General features: G+C 39.7%; 1 long non-coding RNA gene across 1 annotated transcript; it reads left to right on the top strand.

Moving 5' to 3' along the window:
• The first annotated feature begins 21 nt into the window (after positions 1 to 21).
• LOC131828206 (uncharacterized) lies at positions 22 to 17,127 on the top strand. Its single transcript, XR_009352286.1, has 3 exons — positions 22 to 113; positions 14,094 to 14,205; positions 16,344 to 17,127. It is a non-coding gene; the product is annotated as an uncharacterized LOC131828206 (long non-coding RNA).
• Positions 17,128 to 18,332: the final 1,205 nt, after the last annotated feature.

Here is an 18,332-nt window from a genome sequence, read left to right as displayed (position 1 = left end):
CAGGGTCATCAAAAACAAAGAATTTCTGAGAAACTGTCACAGCCGAGAGGAGCCTAAGGAGACATGATGATTAACTAAAATGTCCTGAATGGGATCCTGGAACAGGACTTCAGGTAAAAACTAAGGAAATGAAACTAAAATATGGGCTTTAGTTACTAATAATGTTTCAATATTGATTTATTTATCATGACAATGCATCATTCTAATATAAGATGTTAATAATAGGGAAAATCGGGCATGGGATACAGGAAAAATCTTACTTTTTTTTTTAAAGATTTTATTTATTTGACAGACAGAGGTCACAAGTAGGCAGAGAGGCAGGCAGAGAGAGAGAGAGGAGGAAGCAGGCTCCCCACCGAGCAGAGAGCCTGATGCGGGGCTCGATTCCAGGACCCTGGGATCATGACCTGATCCAAAGGCAAAGGCTTTAACCCACTGAGCCACCCAGGCGCCCCAGGAAAAATCTTATTTTCAAAAGCTTTCTGTAAATCAACATTTAGAAATCTGTTCTAAAAATAAAATTTTATTTAAAAAGTCCTTAAGAATTTAAATTGAAACCTCTGTAGTGCAACATCTCTAGATTCCATTTTATTGCTATTCCTTTGGTAGGATTTGCCTTCTCCAAGGTTACCTAGCCACTGGGCAGAGTGAAACAATGCAGAGCCCAAGCCAACAAGTATGATACTCTGAACCAGAGCCAAATGGACAGAGACCCTTTCTCCATATCACATTAATGTTTTTAATGTCTCTTTGCATCATGCTTGGTGAATCTTCATAAACTCAAACTAAAACCAAGAATGGCTACTTTCCTGAAGGGCGTAAAGTGGTTCTCATCCCACTTGCTCCAATCAGGCACATCAGACACAGACAACAGCATGAATCACAGTCCGCGGGTCCTGATGATCAGTTCATTTCCCCCGTCACTAGCCCCTCCTTCTTCCCTGCTGGGAACTTCTAGCAGGTTCTGTAGCCTGGACCAGGCTACTTATGATAGAGTTGATTAACCAAATTAACCAAGTGTTTGGCTCTGCATATTTACTTCTCACTATTTACTCTTTGGCTATTTTAGTGCTTATAAACATACATCATAGGCAGCAATAGCAACCAGCCCTGAGCCTTTGATATGTTCTCATATACCAAAGGACATAAATACACACACACACACACACACACGTATATGCATCAAAAAAAGTCCACAAGAAATTTTACTACACTGTCAATAGTAGTTCACATCTACTTATAGGAGGAAGACAAGGATGGGATTGAAGAGAGTTTTGCTACATTCTTTTTTTTTTTTTTTAAGATTTTACTTATTTATTTGATAGAAGGAGAGAGAGAGAGAGAGAGCACACACAAGTAGGTGGAGGGTCAGAGAGAGAGAGGGAGAAGCAGGCTCTCTGCTGAGCAGGGAGCCCAATGTGGGGCTCGATCCCAGGACCCTGGGACCATGACCTGAGCTGAAGGCAGACACTTAACTGACTTGCTTTTTATTTCTATCTTTAAGAATTATTTTGACATAATTCTATACTGCCCCAATTTTTTTATGATAAGCATTTGTAATTTTGTAGTCCTTTCATAGTACTAATTTGTAGAATGTCACAAATTAATTTTTAAATGTAAGGTATATACTGTTAGCTGAAATTATCTTAAGAAAACTGTTTCTACAGGGTGCCTGAGTGGGTCAGTCAGTTAAGTCTGACTTGCTTTTGGATCAGGTCATGATCTCAGGGATCGATCTCATAACCCTGAGATCATGACCTCAGTGAGGAGTCGCCTTGAGATTTCTCTGTCTCCCTCTGCCCCTCCCCACTCTCTCTCTCTCTCTAAAATAAATAAATAAATCTTAAAAAAAAGAAAGAAAGAAAGAAAGAAAAAGGTTTCTACTTTATACAATGTTGATGGAATTTGGAGATTTTATTGGAATTTTACCATCATACCCAGGGCCAAAAACCCACCAACAGGGTCTTTCAGGACTCAGAAGTCTTCCAAGGACAGAAACTAAGTAAAATAAGGTTTTGACTAAAGCTCAGAAGGTGACGGGATGGGTAAGAGAAGGGAGGTCATTCGTAGCATCAAGAACTATAGTTTCCACTTCTGTGTCTTGTTAGTTGAGCCCAAAGATTTAATTTTTCCACCCACTTTCCCTTTTCTCTTTCCTCCTTTGATTAGGAGTTGTCATTTTTCTTTGTATCTTTTTTCTCCTTTTCTACATACTATTGTATATAAAGTAGGTTGAAATATTTTTTGATTCACTAGTTAAAGAGAAAAGTGATGGAATGATAACAAAAGTACAGGAGAAAAGCATTTCTCGGGGAGGTAATGCTTTTTGAAGGCAGTGACCTATTTACGTGTCCGGTATCTATGTCACTTTTGATAGGACCTTGGGTTACTTCTTGTTGGGAAGTACAATTATCTGGAGAAGCGTCTTTAGAATTGTGTATGTGCTCCAGACAATCAAGGTATGAAATAGCAGAAATTTGGGGTGTTCCTTTCTGGATATATGTGAAATTTTAGAAAATACACCTGTTAAAGGTCTCTATCTTTTTTAAGGGAACTCCTCCAATCTATGGGAGTAGGGTTCTTCAGCAGTCATGGCTCTACTCTGTAATCCTGTACTTTAAGCTGTAACTAATTAAAAAGACCTAAGTTGTGGTGCCTGGGTGGCTCAGTGGGTTAAGCCTGTGCCTTCGGCTCAGGTCATGGTCTCAGGGTCCTGGGATCCAGCCCTGCATCGGGCTCTCTGCTCAGCAGGGAGCCTGCTTCCCTCTCTCTCTGCCTACTTGTGATCTTCTCTCTGTCAAACAAATAAATAAAATCTTAACAAAATAAAAATAAAAATAAAAAGACCTAAGTCAAGCCAATCAGATATGGCCAAAAGGGAAAAGTCATGTGATAAAAATGCAGCTGAAGGTTCATGCCTTTTTTTTAGAGTGGGGAGGGGCATAGGGCAAGGGGAATAGAGAATGTTAAGCACGCTCCAGGCTGCACTGACACAGGGCTCGATCTCATGATCATGAGATTATGACCTGAGCTGAAATCAAGAGTGTGACCCTTAACTGACTGAGACACCCAGGCACCCCTGTTCAAATGTTAAAGGAGGGGAAAAGTCCTACATGATCTTATTAATTTTGGTAAAAGTTATTCAGTTGTATGTGGCAAGATCAATACAGTAACTTCTTTTTAAAAATTGTAAGAAAATACAGCAGTACAGAAAGTAATGATTTGAAGTTTTCCCCCAAAAGAAATGCCCATATATAATGTATATCCATGTGTAATATATATATAACAGATCTGACTTTTCATACCTCAAATAGGTATATTAGCTATATATGCAGTAATTGATTTCATATAGAAATTGAAACAGAGAAAGAATGAGTTTGGGAGGATAACAGGATTAGAATATTTCCTTTCTGAGGGGCACCTGGCTGGCTCAGTGGGTTAAGCCTCTATCTTCAGCTCAGGTCATGATCTCAGTGTCCTGGAATTGAGCCCCACATCGGGCTCTCTGCTCAGCAGGGAGCCTCTTCCCCCTCACCCCCGCCTGCCTCTCTGCCTACTTGTGATCCCTTCTGTCAAATAAATAAAATCTTTAAAAAAAAAAAGAATATTTCTTTTCAATAAATTAATTTTAGTGAGATAAAATTTACAGATAACAAAGTAAGCCCATTTAAGTGCATTATTAAATGCATATGAAGAAATACACCCATTTCAACATCCATTTAATAACCAATACAAACCAGACCAAACATTACCATCGCCCCCTAAAATTTGTGTCCCACATCTTACCCTGGCCCCAGGCAACCACTGATTTATTTTCTGTCTCTATAGATTACTTTTGACTTTTTCAAAATTTCATATAAATGCAGTCATATATTGTATACTGTTTTGTGTCAGGATTCTTTTTCTTAGTATACGACTTATGAAATTTGGCCAGATTTCTGTATGTGCCAGTAATTCATTCCTTCATATTGTTGGGTATTATACCCTTGTATGGCCATATCACAATTTATTTATCCTCTCTCATCTGTTGATGGACATTTGTGTTGTTCCAGTGGTTGTTATTGTATTTTTTAAAGTGACTATAAATATATGTTTATAAGTCTTTATATGAACATATTTTTCACCCCTCAGGTAAATACCTAAAAGCAGAATTTCTGGGTTCTATGGTAAATGCATAGAAACTTCCCACCTGCCTTCTGAAATGACTGCGTTACGGGATTTTTTTTCTCCTTCGGTGCCCATGGTTCCTGGTAACACTACTTGGAAGAATAATGAGGTAGACCAGACAGAGGGGTAGGCAGCAAAGGAAAGTTTATTGAGCGATAATACAAAGTTTGAGGGATCGCACAAAGTTCCTGAAGAGGGAGGGGACGGAGAGAGTCGCCCCCAGTATTTCTAAGGCTACCGGTTTTTATGGACTTGTTGGGGGGGCGTTTTAATTTGATTAACCCTACCAGGAACCATAGACACCAAAGGAGAAAAAAATCCTGTAACATAGTCATTTTGGAAAGCAGGTGGCCATTGTCTTTTTAAAAATTTTTATTGTCTTATTGCATTGGCTAGGCCTTCCAGTAAAATCTTAAATAGAAGTGGTGAGAGCAGAAAACCTTGTCTTATTCACTTCACTGACATAGGGGACATTTTGTTTATCATCACTGAGACTGATACTTCCTCCTTTTTTTTTAAGGTGCTTTTGTCAAATTGAGCTAGTTCTCTTCTATTCCCAATTTGCTAAAAGGTTTTATCATGAAGTGGTATTGAATTTTATCAAAGTGTATTTTTTTCTGCTTCTATTGAGAGGCTCTTTGCTTTTCTCCCTTTTTATTTTATTAATGGTGAACTGCGTTAACAGGTTTTCAAACATTAAACAAACCATATATCCTGGGATAATCCCTACATGGACATTATATATTATACTTTGTGTATATTACTTTTGTCTTATGTTAAGAATAAGTCAAGGATGCATGTTATAAACCTTAGAGCAACCACTAAAACATGTAGAAAAAAGAGGCTTAGAGAATAGGACGTAGCGGAGATGCAGCTAATTTTGGAGCTGTTCTCTTCATATCCTTTTTTTTCTTTAGTACTCTGTCTTATAAATCCCAGCTGCCTCTGCCTGTTCAAACTCCAATCTCTGCTTTTTTAACTTAGCAAGATCACTCTGCTCTGCTTGTATTTCCTCTCCCTGAGCCACAGTCCAGGAAGTGCCTAAGATAGAAGGCCAGTGTGATTATTGGGCTCACTTGGTTTGCCTTGTCTAATGGATTACAGTCCTGTGCTACAAGTGTCTGAAAATAACTGAAAAATATGTCTTGATTTCTGGCTGTTTAGTGTGGGAGGGCAAGCCTGATACCAGTAACTATAATATTGCTAAAAATGAAAATCACAAGATACTTTTATTTTATTTTTACAAGATAGTTACTTTTGAAAACATAGTCATTCTACCAGTGCTAATATACAAGTAGGTAATCTTACCACAAAAGTAGGTCATGTGATGGTTCAAGAAGAACTATATAATATCAGTAATTCAGATTCTTTTGTAACAGAGGTAATAAAAAAGCATAAAAGTTAATTACCTTTGCCCAGATATTTGAGGCCTAGCTATAAAAATGGTGTAGGCGAGATGATGGCTTGATGAGAAAAGTTCCACTCAAGATTGGGTAACTAGCCTTTAAAACTCAGTGAAAAGAAAAATCTAATATAGAGAGAGAACATAAGCCAATTAAAAACATATATGCTAATTATAGGGAAACGGTGAAAAAAAGTATTTTCTTTTTTTTTTAAAGATAAAAGTAAAACAAAAATTGGCTACTTTGAAGCAAGTCACTGAGGGGAGGAAATGATGATCATTAGTCTGAGAACATTTAGGTACAGGCAGAGGGTAGAGCCTCAGACCCCTTGGGAACTTTTCTGGTTTAAGGATTCTATGATTAAAAACAAAAACTTTAAAAGCCATTACATTAATAGGCCTCATTTATAAACCATCAACTAAAGTATCACCTCATAGACATCCTGTTTCTAGTTTTTAAGAAAAGGCAAAGGCAAAGTCTTTTCTTCATTCTGAGGGTTCCTTTAGATATTTGGGACATGTACAAATCAAGAGATATAAATTCAAATTGAATTGGAAATAACTTTTGCAAGATATTATATAAATCACATCAGTATTATAAATACCATTTTACTTACTTATATAATTCCCATCTCATTAACTCTTCTCTACTTCTCTGTACTTGAAGAAAAAGAAATCATGGACTTTTCTGTCCATGATTCTCCAGGCTCTTAACTCTTTTTCTTACTTCTAAAAAGCATCCACAGCACAGCTATCAGCAGTAGGCTAAGGGATGTATATTCTGTCCTTAAAAGAGCAAAGAGTTAAACTAAAGGTTGTTCTACATTTATGCATTAATTTATTCTTTCCACAAACCTTTTTTTCCCCCATCTAGGTCAGGAATGACAAATAGATTTCATATTTAATGCCATCCCCTATTGACTGTTCGTAGCTAATTGGAACTCTGTACTGAGAAGGAAGATGCTTTCTTGGTTCAGCCAGTTTGATTTGTAATTGAATCCTGCCCTGAACTGAGAAGGAGGAGAAAGTAGCAGGAAGGTACATGCTTGGTTCAAGGGCTATTACAGCGCATAAGATAAGGTCCTGTTCCTAAGACCTTGGGGGGAATAATTCTAGCAATAACAAAAACTGTAATGATTGTAGTGTACCAATCAGGTCTCAGTCAGAAAAATAAAGTCAACTCCAGGTATTTCAAGTAGGAAGGAATGTAATGGAGGAGATTGGGTAATGATAAAACTGTTGCACAGGCTGGAGGAGAGAAGACAAGGGAAAGCCACCACAGGTCCTCAGCTAGCTTTCAGACTGAAGAAGTAGCAAGAACTTAAAATGCTGGCACAGATAATAGCTGTCTGCCACACTGGTGCACATGGGAAGCTGAGCTCCAGGCAATGGAGCCAAGAAAAGAACGCAAATCTTCCTTTCAAAATCTTCACCAGTCTTTCTACACTTTTTTATTTCTCTTCATTAAACATGTACTGTCATTGTTCTGACAATACATACTCACCCCTGTCTCTATCATTGTTTTGCTAGTTGTTTCCTCTTATTTTTAAGTCCTTAAGTCACAAAAAAACAAACAAGAAACCCCCTAAAACCAAAACCAAAACCAAACCAAACAACAACAAAAAAATCCTGTCTGTTCCATTAAAAACCATATAGACCTCCAGAATTCTTGCTTCTGGAGCTTCTATTCTACACCATATCTAACTCATTAACACGCACTTATTTGGGGGGTAAAAAAATATAATTTTGCTTGAGGAAATAATTTGGCTACAGATAGCAAATTTAATTTGAGATTGGCTATGAGTTCTTGGCAATTACTCTGCATTGTTGGAAATTCTTGCAAAGTTAGAAAAATTTAACTTTCAAATTGTTTTAACTGTAATGAAATATTTAGGAGTAGTAAATATGATAATTAATGAAGTTGGCCCAACATTACATTTTGTAGATGTTTAAACATGAATTAAACTCAATTTTGAAGTTTTATTTTTGAGGCGAATACATTTTTTTTCTTCAGGTCTCAAACACTAAGTTCTGTGTTTCTGTAGTGCTCATTAGCAAATACGGTCCAGAACCCTGCACATTTCAGTCTTAGTTCCTGCTGTCTCTCTCTCTCTCTCTCTCTCTCTCACCAAGCTTAGTTCCTGGAACAGGTGTGAGCCTTTACACATTGTCCCAATGAATGGGATGACCTCCATTATCCCCAAACACTCCCAGGCCTGGTACACACTCTTCAAGGTTTATCTTCTAAACAAGTTTTTGTTAAACCCACTCACACCACCCATCTTCCTACAGACTTGATCTATTCCTCTCGTCTCATGGAAACCAGAGTTTGATTGAGAACATTTGTTTCCATGTCTACATCTCTTCTCAAAATGGGAATAATTTGAATGGTGTAAGAGTTTATTTTAGCACAGATCCTTAAACATGTGGAATCCACTACTAAAACATGGTGAATGAATATAAACTTATTAAGTACCTTTCATGTACCTCTTATATGAAAGACAAAATAGGGGATATCAGTGAAGGATTTAATACTACCCTTACCCTTATCCAGATCCCTCCATTCTTAAGAGTTTTGACCTGGAAGATGAGAATGATCAGTATCACTCTTGAATTAATTATCTCAACTTAAAATTCTGTACTCAGTGTTGTAAGTGTAAACAGTTCTAGTTTATTTTCATATGGTTTTCTTTTTTAAAAACTGGGTAACCAAACGTGTGTAGACAAAATAACATGGTATAATAATGTGTTCCATTGTGGTATGTTCTCAAATATCAAACATGTTCATATACATAATTTTATTTGAGCCATACAGAGAATATGTCAAAAGCAGAGCTGGTAATCTCATCCCCACCTTACAGATAGAGAAATGGATGGTTCAGGAGGCTAATAAGAGGCAGAGGCAGAATTTAGGTTGATATCTAATCCTAGCTACACTTTCTCACTACACACTTTGCCCCAGGTTCCAGAATGTTAAATTGAAGGCAGAATGGTTATAAATTAGCAAGTGGGATAATTCAGCAGTGAATGTAAATGAGAGTTATAAGATAAATGACATTTAGTGACATTAATTAACTGATTAAATTAAACCTGATATTTTAATCAGAATTTGTTTGTGTAAAGAGCTGGATAAAATGAAATGTAGTTTAACCTAGTTACTTTTAAAATTCCAGTTACCATAACAACTTCTTGTGATTTCAATTAAAGGTAGTCTTTTCTTTATATTATTTTTAGAACTTTAGTTACCATAACAACCAGATGCGTGTATTTGATCAGTTAAATTATTCCCAAAGAGTTAAAGTATGGTGTTCTCCTGGAAACAATCAAAATATGATAAGTGGCATGTCAGGAATTAATGCCCAAATGGTGACGCGGACTCAATTTTTCAAGGAGCTCACATGTGAAATAAACGACCAATGAATCTTCCTTTGTATGTTGGGCTTATGATGTGTCTCAGTTACAGAAATCAAAAAGAGATTATTTATCAATTGGAGGAAAGTGGAGATGTCAGGTTCTGGGGTAATATGAATTGTCAGAGCTACAAAGAGAAATGATGTAAATGATAAATTCGTTTTCACTGGGTTTGGGGACTTTACAGGAAACAATATTACCAGGGCTTTGCCCAAGCTGGGGGTAGGGAGAGGAATTTGGCTTTTCAGGATTGATTACATCTGAAAAGAGCTCTGCCTTTCTGTGCTCATCTGCTCCCTCACTCCTCTGCCCATGCAGGAGATTTTTTAAAGGAGTCTGCTCCTATGTTAAGAAGCAGTATTCCGGGGGCGCCTGGGTGGCTCAGTGGGTTAAAGCCTCTGCCTTCGGCTCAGGTCATGATCCCAGGATCCTGGGATCCAGCCCCACATCCGGCTCTCTGCTCCATGGGGAGCCTGCTTTCTCCTTTTTCTCGGCCCACCTCTCTGCCTACTTGTGATCTCTGTCAAATAAATAAATAAAATATTAAAAAAAAAAAAAAAAGCAGCAGTATTCCACGTATCAATGAGAGCTACTACATACTGAGAGGCTCTGCAATTAGACATTAGGTACAAGGGGTTCAGAGACCGAGGAATGGCAGGCATAGAGGAAAGAGACTGCGGGGGATGGGTGAGGTACAGTTAAGGGGGCCAACCAAGTAAGGAGGGGCAGAAGAGAAGGAGAGGCAAGGTAGGAGAAACAAGCGCCTGTGTAGCCATACCGCCCCTGGTAAGACAAAAATAGGCCTACTTTAAAGTGCTGATGGCTACCACTTTCCATATCACTTCCAATCATACCGAGATTGTCCTGACATATTGGGCCCAAACGCACCACTAAGTAACATCAGGAAAATTCCTTTGCTCTTTGGCCCTCCCGGGCAGATGTCTTTCTTTATTTGATGGCCGCCCATCCACCACGGAGGTAGTTAAGGACAAAAGGCACATCTGGTTGCCCTCAAGGAAGGGCCGAGTTGCCCATTACGTGACAGATAAAGATGGCCTCTCCCTGTTATTTGCCCTCTGCCCATAAAACGTGGAGGAGAGAGCTGTCTTTTTACCCACAGCCGGACGCAGTAGCAATAGACTGATGGTAGGAGTGTCAACCGTGGATTCCGGGTTTAATTATAGTCCTCTTGCTTAATGAGGTTTCATGAGGAGGAGGGGGTGGGGGATTCGTGCGTGCTCCTGTGGCTGGGGGTTATTTAATTAAAAAACAATAAAGCTGCCAGCTGCTGCTGGTTAACAATCTGGAACCCTCCTCGTCCTCCACACAGACAGGAGCACGACGCAGAGAGATGAGGCCTCTCTTACCTGCCGTGTGCTGAGGTTCTGTTCTCACCCCTACATCACACCACCCGCATCCTTCCCCAGTTCTCTTGGGCTGCCAGAAACATTGCTGTCAGAAAAATCTACAGAGCCAGACTATTGGAAAAAAAAAAAAAAAAAAAAAAAAAAAAATCCATCCACCCTCTTTCCTAGGTGTGCTTGTTGGGAAACAAAAAAACATGCCTCTGGAAATAGGCACAGGCAAACTGAACAGAAACTAGTATTTTCCAGTTCCTCTCCCCTCTGTGTATCTCTCACTTTGTTTTGAGAAGAGGATGGGCATGTGGTCTCCTACTGGTGTGGCTCCCGGTCAAGAGTTCCTAACTCTTCCCCACTTTGAATAATCACCTGGGAGCTAGTTTAAGTATATATAGGATTGAAAATACACACACACATAGCTTCTCAGGCTCTTCCCTGGAGCTTCTGAATAAAGTTGTTTCTGAATCTGTGCTGTTTCTCTCTTTTCTTCCTCCTCCTCCTTCTTCTTCTTCTTTAGCAGGGCAGTGGGAAGGGGCAGAGGGAGAGGGAGACCGAGAATCTTAAGCAGGCTCCACACCCAGCCTGAAGCAGACCCAGGGCTTGATCTTAACCCTGAGATCATAACCTAAGCCAAAATCAAGAGTCAGGCGCTTAACTGACTGAGCCTCCCAGGGGCCCCACAGAATCTGTGCTGTGAATAAGGGCCTTAGTTATTTTTCAATCAGAAAAATTGAAGAAATTCTCTTCTCTCATTGCCTGGTCACGTAAGGGACCAGAGCAGGGACTGGAGAAAAGGGGGTGAAACAGAAAGGTCCTTTGGTGAGGCTAGTCTTCGCCTTTGATATTTCAGTTACCAACAAAGGACCGAAGCCTGTCTATGATTTTCACTTTCAGTGGAATCCACCATCTCCTAATGTAACCTCCTCAGCTAATGGGAAAGCGATGTAGGTACACTCTGTGTGTGTGGCGGTGGGGAAGCTATGTACTGATAAGGTGTGATACCTAACAACATCATTATTTCCACTGGAAGTTGAACGCTTCCTATGGCAAATTTTTGACTCCCTAGTGTGGTACTTAAACCAGGAGGCCCCACTTACTAATCAATCAGGTTCATGCCAGACTGCCAGGTTTCCCTCCTTATTAAGTGACAACCATACATTTGCCTGGGACTGTCTAGGTTTTAGGGCTAAAAATCCCATTCTGGGTAACCTCTCAGCCCCCGGCCACTAAGGCACTGGTCATTCTACCCTCTAGTAATCTAGTAACTGCCCTACAGTAACAGTGCCTTTCTTAGGATTACTGAGTCTCGGGGTGTCATCCACCTTGGGATACTTGGCCTCACAAGTGTGTTCTCTGCACCCAACTTAGTACCCTGTCCCCAGTTTTCTCCTTTTCACCTGTTGGCCAGACAATCAGTTTATACGCTTCCCAGCTTTGAATCATCTAATCTTCCTGCTCAGCAGACTTGTGGGTCTGCAAGCCCTATATTCCCCAAATCAAGAATCTCCTGTGACTTTTGCCCTTTTAAGTCCATCAAGTAGGCTGGCCTGGGATTAAATCATCTTTGTAATTACATTTTATTTGCATTTCTAATGTACGATTTGCATGACAATTGTTTATGTCTCAGTCACATTGGCTCTGATCTAATCCATATTTATTTGTGAGGAAGAGAACTATAATAGCAAAATGCTGTGGGCTCCTCTTCAGAAAAGCTGACTCCAAATCCTGGCCCTGACATTTCCATGCTCAGCAAATTTAGATCAACCAGTTTTGTCACATGAAAAATGGAGATGCTGTTATGGGTTGAATTGTGTCCCCCACCAAATTCATATGTTGAAGATCTAACCTCCAGTACCTCAGAATATGATCTTATTTGGAAATAGGGTTGTTGCAGCTTTAAGTAGTTAAGACGAGGTCATACTGGAGTAGGGTGGGCCCCTAATCCAACATGACTGGTGTCCTTATAAAAAAGAGAAAGTTGGAGATGCGCACACATAAGCAGAATACCATGAGAAGACAGGGGACAGGCTACCACAAGTCAAGAAACTACCCGTAAGTTTTACCAAATAGGTAACAGGTGAGAGACCCAGAACTATCTTCCCTCGGGCCTTCAGAGGGAGCATGGCCTTGTCCACACCATGATCTAGGACTTTTAGCCTTCAGAACTGTAAAATATTTCTATTGTTAAGCTACTCGGCATGTGGTACCTTGTTATAGCAGCTTTAGCAAACTCATATAGATTATAAAATCTATTTCAGAGGACTTTTCTGAGGGTTAAATATATGTGATTATTTATGTGAAAGTACTTGGTACATGGGAATCATTAGTGAGTAACAGGAAAAATAATACGGAACAGGTAAGTTACTAGACAATTATATGTTTGGAGTTGCAGTGTCAGGGTTCCAACTCCATTCCCCACTCTCTTACAACAGCAAACCACGTCCACCTCTAAGTTCTTTGATCCTCAGTTTTCTTCTGTAAAATGGATATAATGGTACAAACTTCACTCTATAGCTGTGATGATTAAGAGAACATGTGAAAATGCCTTAACCAGCCTTATAACCAAGGGTCACATGGCTTTTGCCCTTGCAATGTAGAAGATACAAAACCATAAGCTGCCTCTTCTCTCAGCAGCTACCCCCACCTATGCCCCCATAGCCCCTCATCCAAGGCCGAGAGCTATGGCAGCTGACAGATAAATGGAACTTGAGATACTGCCAACCCTTTGTGTGCTGGGGGAAGGTGGAACCATAAAGACTACCCCTTCCCTTTCTTTCTCCCTGCCTACCCTCCCACTTGAGGGCAACTTTCATGCTTCTTTTCCTGAGGATCAAAAGAGCTATGACTCTGATTGTTAATGATTTAAACCCCCTTTCCTTTCTTTTTTGGAAGAAACAATTTGATAGCTATAATTATTCCCACAGACCCAATTATTTTCACAGAAATTAAATATGTCTGTGGTAGTACTTCAATAGATCAATGTGTTTGTTACACTATCAAAACCACTTTTTTTCCCCTTGCTCTGTTGAAGAAATGAACAATTGCGTGCCAGATTGCAGAACTGAGGTTTTGTTTCATATTTACTGCTAGCAGGCACGTTTGCTCTTTGGAAAAAAAGCACCGAGCAGGGCCCCTTGTATCCAATAAAACTCATGATTGCAATTCATGTACAACCCCTCCCCCAGAATTAAGCATATAATATTGCTAAGAAAATATTAGCTCCAAAATGAATATCTAAAGCCTTCAAATATGAATGCCCTTTGAGCCAATAAGTCTACTTATAGAAATTTTTCCTAAGGAAAGAAATATTCAAGTGTTCAATGATGCAAAGATTTGTATATTAAGAATATTCAGTGGGAAAAAGAGTATTCAGTGGAGATTCTATTTTTTTAAAGAAACCCTAAATTTCATTTGTGGAAAATTAGTCCAATCAAGTATGGCTCATTTTATTAATTACATCTCATCTAACCATTAATAATAGAAAATTAGATTTCTATCTATTGACACAGAAAAACTTTTACTATGTATGGTTAAACAAACCAAGTTATAAAACAGTATATAAAATATTATTCCAGGTTTGTGCTTAATGTTTAGGTGTATGGAAATGGAGAGTATGAGAGAAAAGAAATGAGAAAGGAAGACAAAGGACATATACTAAAATATTCATGGTGGTTATTTCTGTGTAGAAATACTATTACTGATTTTTGTATTGTTCTTCATTCCTTTTTCTTTTTTTTTTTTCATTTTTTAAGTGAATGTGCATTATCTTTATAATCAGAAAAGATTATTAAAGCCATCAGAAAGGATGAATACCCAACTTTTGTATCAACATGGACAGGACTGGAGGAGATTATGCTGAGTGAAGTAAGTCAAGCAGAGAAAGTCAATTATATGGTTTCACTTACTTGTGTAACATAAGAAATAACATGGAGGACATTAGAAGAAGGAAAGGAAAAGTGAACTGGAGTAAACTGGAGGGCGAGATGAAGCATGAGAGACTGTGAACTCTGAGAAACCAACTGAGGGTTTTGGAGGGGAGTGCGTGGAGGGTTAGGTGAGCCTGGTGGTGGGTATTATGGAGGACATGTATTGCACGGAGTACTGGGTCTGGTGCATAAACAATGAATCTTGGAACACTGAAAACAAAAAAATTAAGATGTGAAAAAAAATCTTATGAAAATTATACACATAAAGTTTATAATAAATTAAAACTCTTGGCATTCAGAACAACAACAACAACCAAAAACCCCAACATTATTAGCCCCCAAACCTTAAGAGACATTACTTTAAATCAAAGGAAGCAATAAGGTACAGCATTTCCCACACCATGTTTTGAAATACGTAATAGGAATTCTTTGAAGCAAGAGTTTCATTGTAAAAATAAGTTGAGAAAATGGTTTTTATTCTCTCTCTCAATATATATGGTGTTGGACGTTAAAGACTCTTATGGCGATCATTTTTCAATTTATACAAATACTGAGTCACATGGTATACCTACAACTAAGATAAGATAATGTTGTATGTCAATTATACCTCATTAAAAAAATATACAGCTCGTATAGACACAGTGAATCAATGCCTCATTCACCTGTCAATTCCACATGCATCCTTTATATTATGCATATATATATTTACATTTTCTTTAGAATGTACTAGAATGGATCTCCACATTTCACCTGGTGTTAGCAAGGCAGAGGATATATTCAAGTTTTCTCATTGGTTTTCTTCCTTACACTCCTGAGGCTCACCAGAACCCTACATCCTTAGGATGAAATCTGCAACCATGGTAGTCTGGTGAGGATTGGTGACCATTTAGTCGATCCTTTCCTCTTACATTGTGAAGGTGCCAGTGAGTTACAGCATCAGATCCATAAGCAGCTTGCCATCAACCAGTGTCTATTACCTATTGCCTCCTGGGTTGACAGAAGCCATACCACAGAATTCATGGAAGTACCAACAATCTAAGAGAAAATGGAAGCTTTGAAAGGACACACTACCCTTCTTGGCTTAGATTTCTTTCCAACAACTTCCATCCCATCAGTCAAGTGGTATCTGACATGAATGGTGCCACTAAATCATCAGAAAAAAACTTTTCCTGAGAATTTAATTGGAAATACCAATCCTGGTCTTCCAACCCTTTTCAACACAATAAAATTCCTCCTATAAGCAACCATGTTGTACCAGTAAGCCATGTCCCAAGAGGCCTGAGAGCCCATCTGCAGCACAGTATATAATTTCTATCTACAGGTAGCTCTTATGCATAAATGTGGTTGCATATAAACGCTGCAGCTCTTACACTCTAGTAAAATCAGTCAAGAAACTTACGAACAAGTCAGTATAGGGGAAAGGGAGGGCTCATATTCTTTATGGGCTTGCAACCAAGTTGGAGATAAAATTTTATTACTTTTTTTTAAATTTATTTTTAAGGTAAAGGCCTTCTAATAATAGCTATGTGTGGCAGGTGCCAAATGTCCTGGGAGTGTACTTTATTCTCAAATGTAGGCCTATGCCAGTAATTTCCACCCCCAAATAAACCTAAGTAGTGTCTTCTTCCTGCTCTATGAGCTTGAAATGGAGAGAGTTTGATCATAACTTGTTTACAACTGGTGGTCACCCAAATCAGGGTTTTTCAACGTTGGCACTACTGACGTTTTGAACCAGACAAATCTTTGCTGTGATGGGGCTGCCCTGTGCATTGTAGGATATTTAGCAGCATCTCTGGCTTTTACCCACTAGATGCCAGTAGCTTCCTCCCGGTTGCAACAACCAAAAAAATGTCTCCAGACATCCCCAAATGTCCCTTGGGAGGCAAAATAACCCCTGATTGAAAATCACTGCACTCGATTATTCTTACTGTGGTTGCTTTGTGCTATTAAGCTGGAGCAAATTCCCTCCAGAATTCCCCCTGTTGTATGGTTGAAGGTTAGCATTGATTACAAGAGACATTTTGTATAAGATTTGGGAGGTGACTGAAGCCTCATATGTTTGGTTATATTCTGCAGTTGATGGAGAGCACCGGGCTCCGTGGCCACCCATGTACATTGTCACTGGTCTGTCGGCTCACCATGTTGGCACGGGTGGCAGACCTGCAGCCCCTCTAGCACCTGCCAGATGTCCTCTGTTCCCTTCCCTGAGTCTTATGTTGAAGGGCACCAGCTTTTCTTCCCAACTGCTAATCTATCTGACCTATGGTGACTTTGGGTCAACATGAGACCCAGAAGCAACAACCTACACAGACCACCTCACCAGCACCCACAACTGCATCGGATCTAATCTCTATAGTAAATTCTTTATTCTGTGCCACTCATGGCAGTTTTGTTTCTCTGATTGAAGCCTGACTGATATTCTTGTCAGTGGAGGATTTCAGGGTATAGTGACATTTTGGAGGAGAACTGGAAGACTTTCCAACACGCATCCTACCCCAGATAATTCGTCTAAGCCAAACCAGGTGGTCCCACCCCTCTTGCCAGGGTTTGGTTCAGAGATGGGAGAATGAAGTCAATTTAAGCTGGCAGAATGCAAGGAGAAGCTTGCTTGGGATTTCTGGAAGTAAAAATTCAATCTATCTCATCCAACTGGAAATAAACACAAGAGTATGCTGTAACAGTTGCTGTTGGCATCCATCATGTGACCATGTGGGGAACCAGCTTTAGAATAAAGCTGATACGATTGATAGCAAAGAGAAAAACCAATAAAACCTAGGTCTGAATGTATCTTTGAGCTGTGGAATCAATAAAGTCTTCCCTCTTTCTGAACTTCCTTTTACATGGGATAATAAATTTCCCTGTATTTTAAGCCAGTCAGGATGGAATTGTCATAATCTCCAAGTCGCTCTGGAGTCTGCTTTGGACCTTGCATACAAATCACTTTTTAAAGATAACTTAACCTGGTCACCCTCGGGCAAAGGCTCCATTTCTTTTTCAGATGTCGGATGCTGCTTCTACTCAGGAGCAGAAGTCCAGATGGTCTTGCTTGGTGGCTGAAACAAATTTTGATCGAGGCCTCTCTACCTACTTCTTTCAGCCCCAAACTTCACCTAACCTTTTGTGTTAAAAACAAAGGGCAAACAGAACTCAGCAAAAACATTCTCCAGCAACTTCAGGTATGTGAGATCTTGTTTCCATTAGGACCAGGATTAATGTGAAAGATCTGGACCTTCTTCCACTATGATCAACCCCCTTGCTGTCCCCGGGCCACCCACACCCAGGAGAAAATAAGGAACAATAGAGGCAGCAAGTTAAAACCTCCCCAGAGTATCGAGGCAACCTCTTATTTATCTGGGGCCGTCGTTGTCACAGTCAGCTTTTGGATCCTTGTCCCGTACTCTTCAGATACCCAGTCCGTGGGGCTAATAGAGTAAAATGAAAGTCACGGAGGAGCTGCTACTAGCAAAACGTGCCTCTGCCTCCAGATGGTTACTGTAGCAAAGAGGGTCTTTAGCTGGATTTCATCTTCCATTCCCTTCCTCTGCCTGGCATCTCTACACCAGGACACAGAGGGCACAGCCCTAAGTGATGCCCTGGTCAAGAACACTGGCATTAGACAAACTGAGGTTCAAAGCTGTGTTGCTTTTACCAGGAAGTGGGCATGTCATGCAACCTCTCAAAGTCTCCTTGCCTCAGTAGTGAAAAGAAAATAACACCTGACATTATGCATGGCACTTTGCTGGAACTCAGTAAATACTGCTGGGGGGGAGGGGTTGTCTTGTCTTTTTAAAGATTTATTTATTTATTTATTTATTTATTTGAGAGAGAGGACGAGAGAGTAAGGGGAGAGGCAGAGGGAAAGAATCTCTAGCAGACTCCCCACACAGCACACAGCCAGATGCAGGGGTCCCTCTCATCACCCGGAGATGATGACCTGAGCCGAAATAGAGAGATGCTTAACTGACAGAGCCACCCAGGTGCCTCACTAAATTTTGTTTCTCATTTGTTTCATCTTCTTCTACCTCCTTACTGCTTTGGCTGGCCTCTTTGAGCCATGTTCTCCTC

The sequence above is a fragment of the Mustela lutreola genome, chromosome 3 (genome assembly GCF_030435805.1).
Source record: "Mustela lutreola isolate mMusLut2 chromosome 3, mMusLut2.pri, whole genome shotgun sequence".
NCBI lineage: Eukaryota > Metazoa > Chordata > Mammalia > Carnivora > Mustelidae > Mustela > Mustela lutreola.
This window is presented reverse-complemented; position numbering and strand designations above follow the sequence as displayed.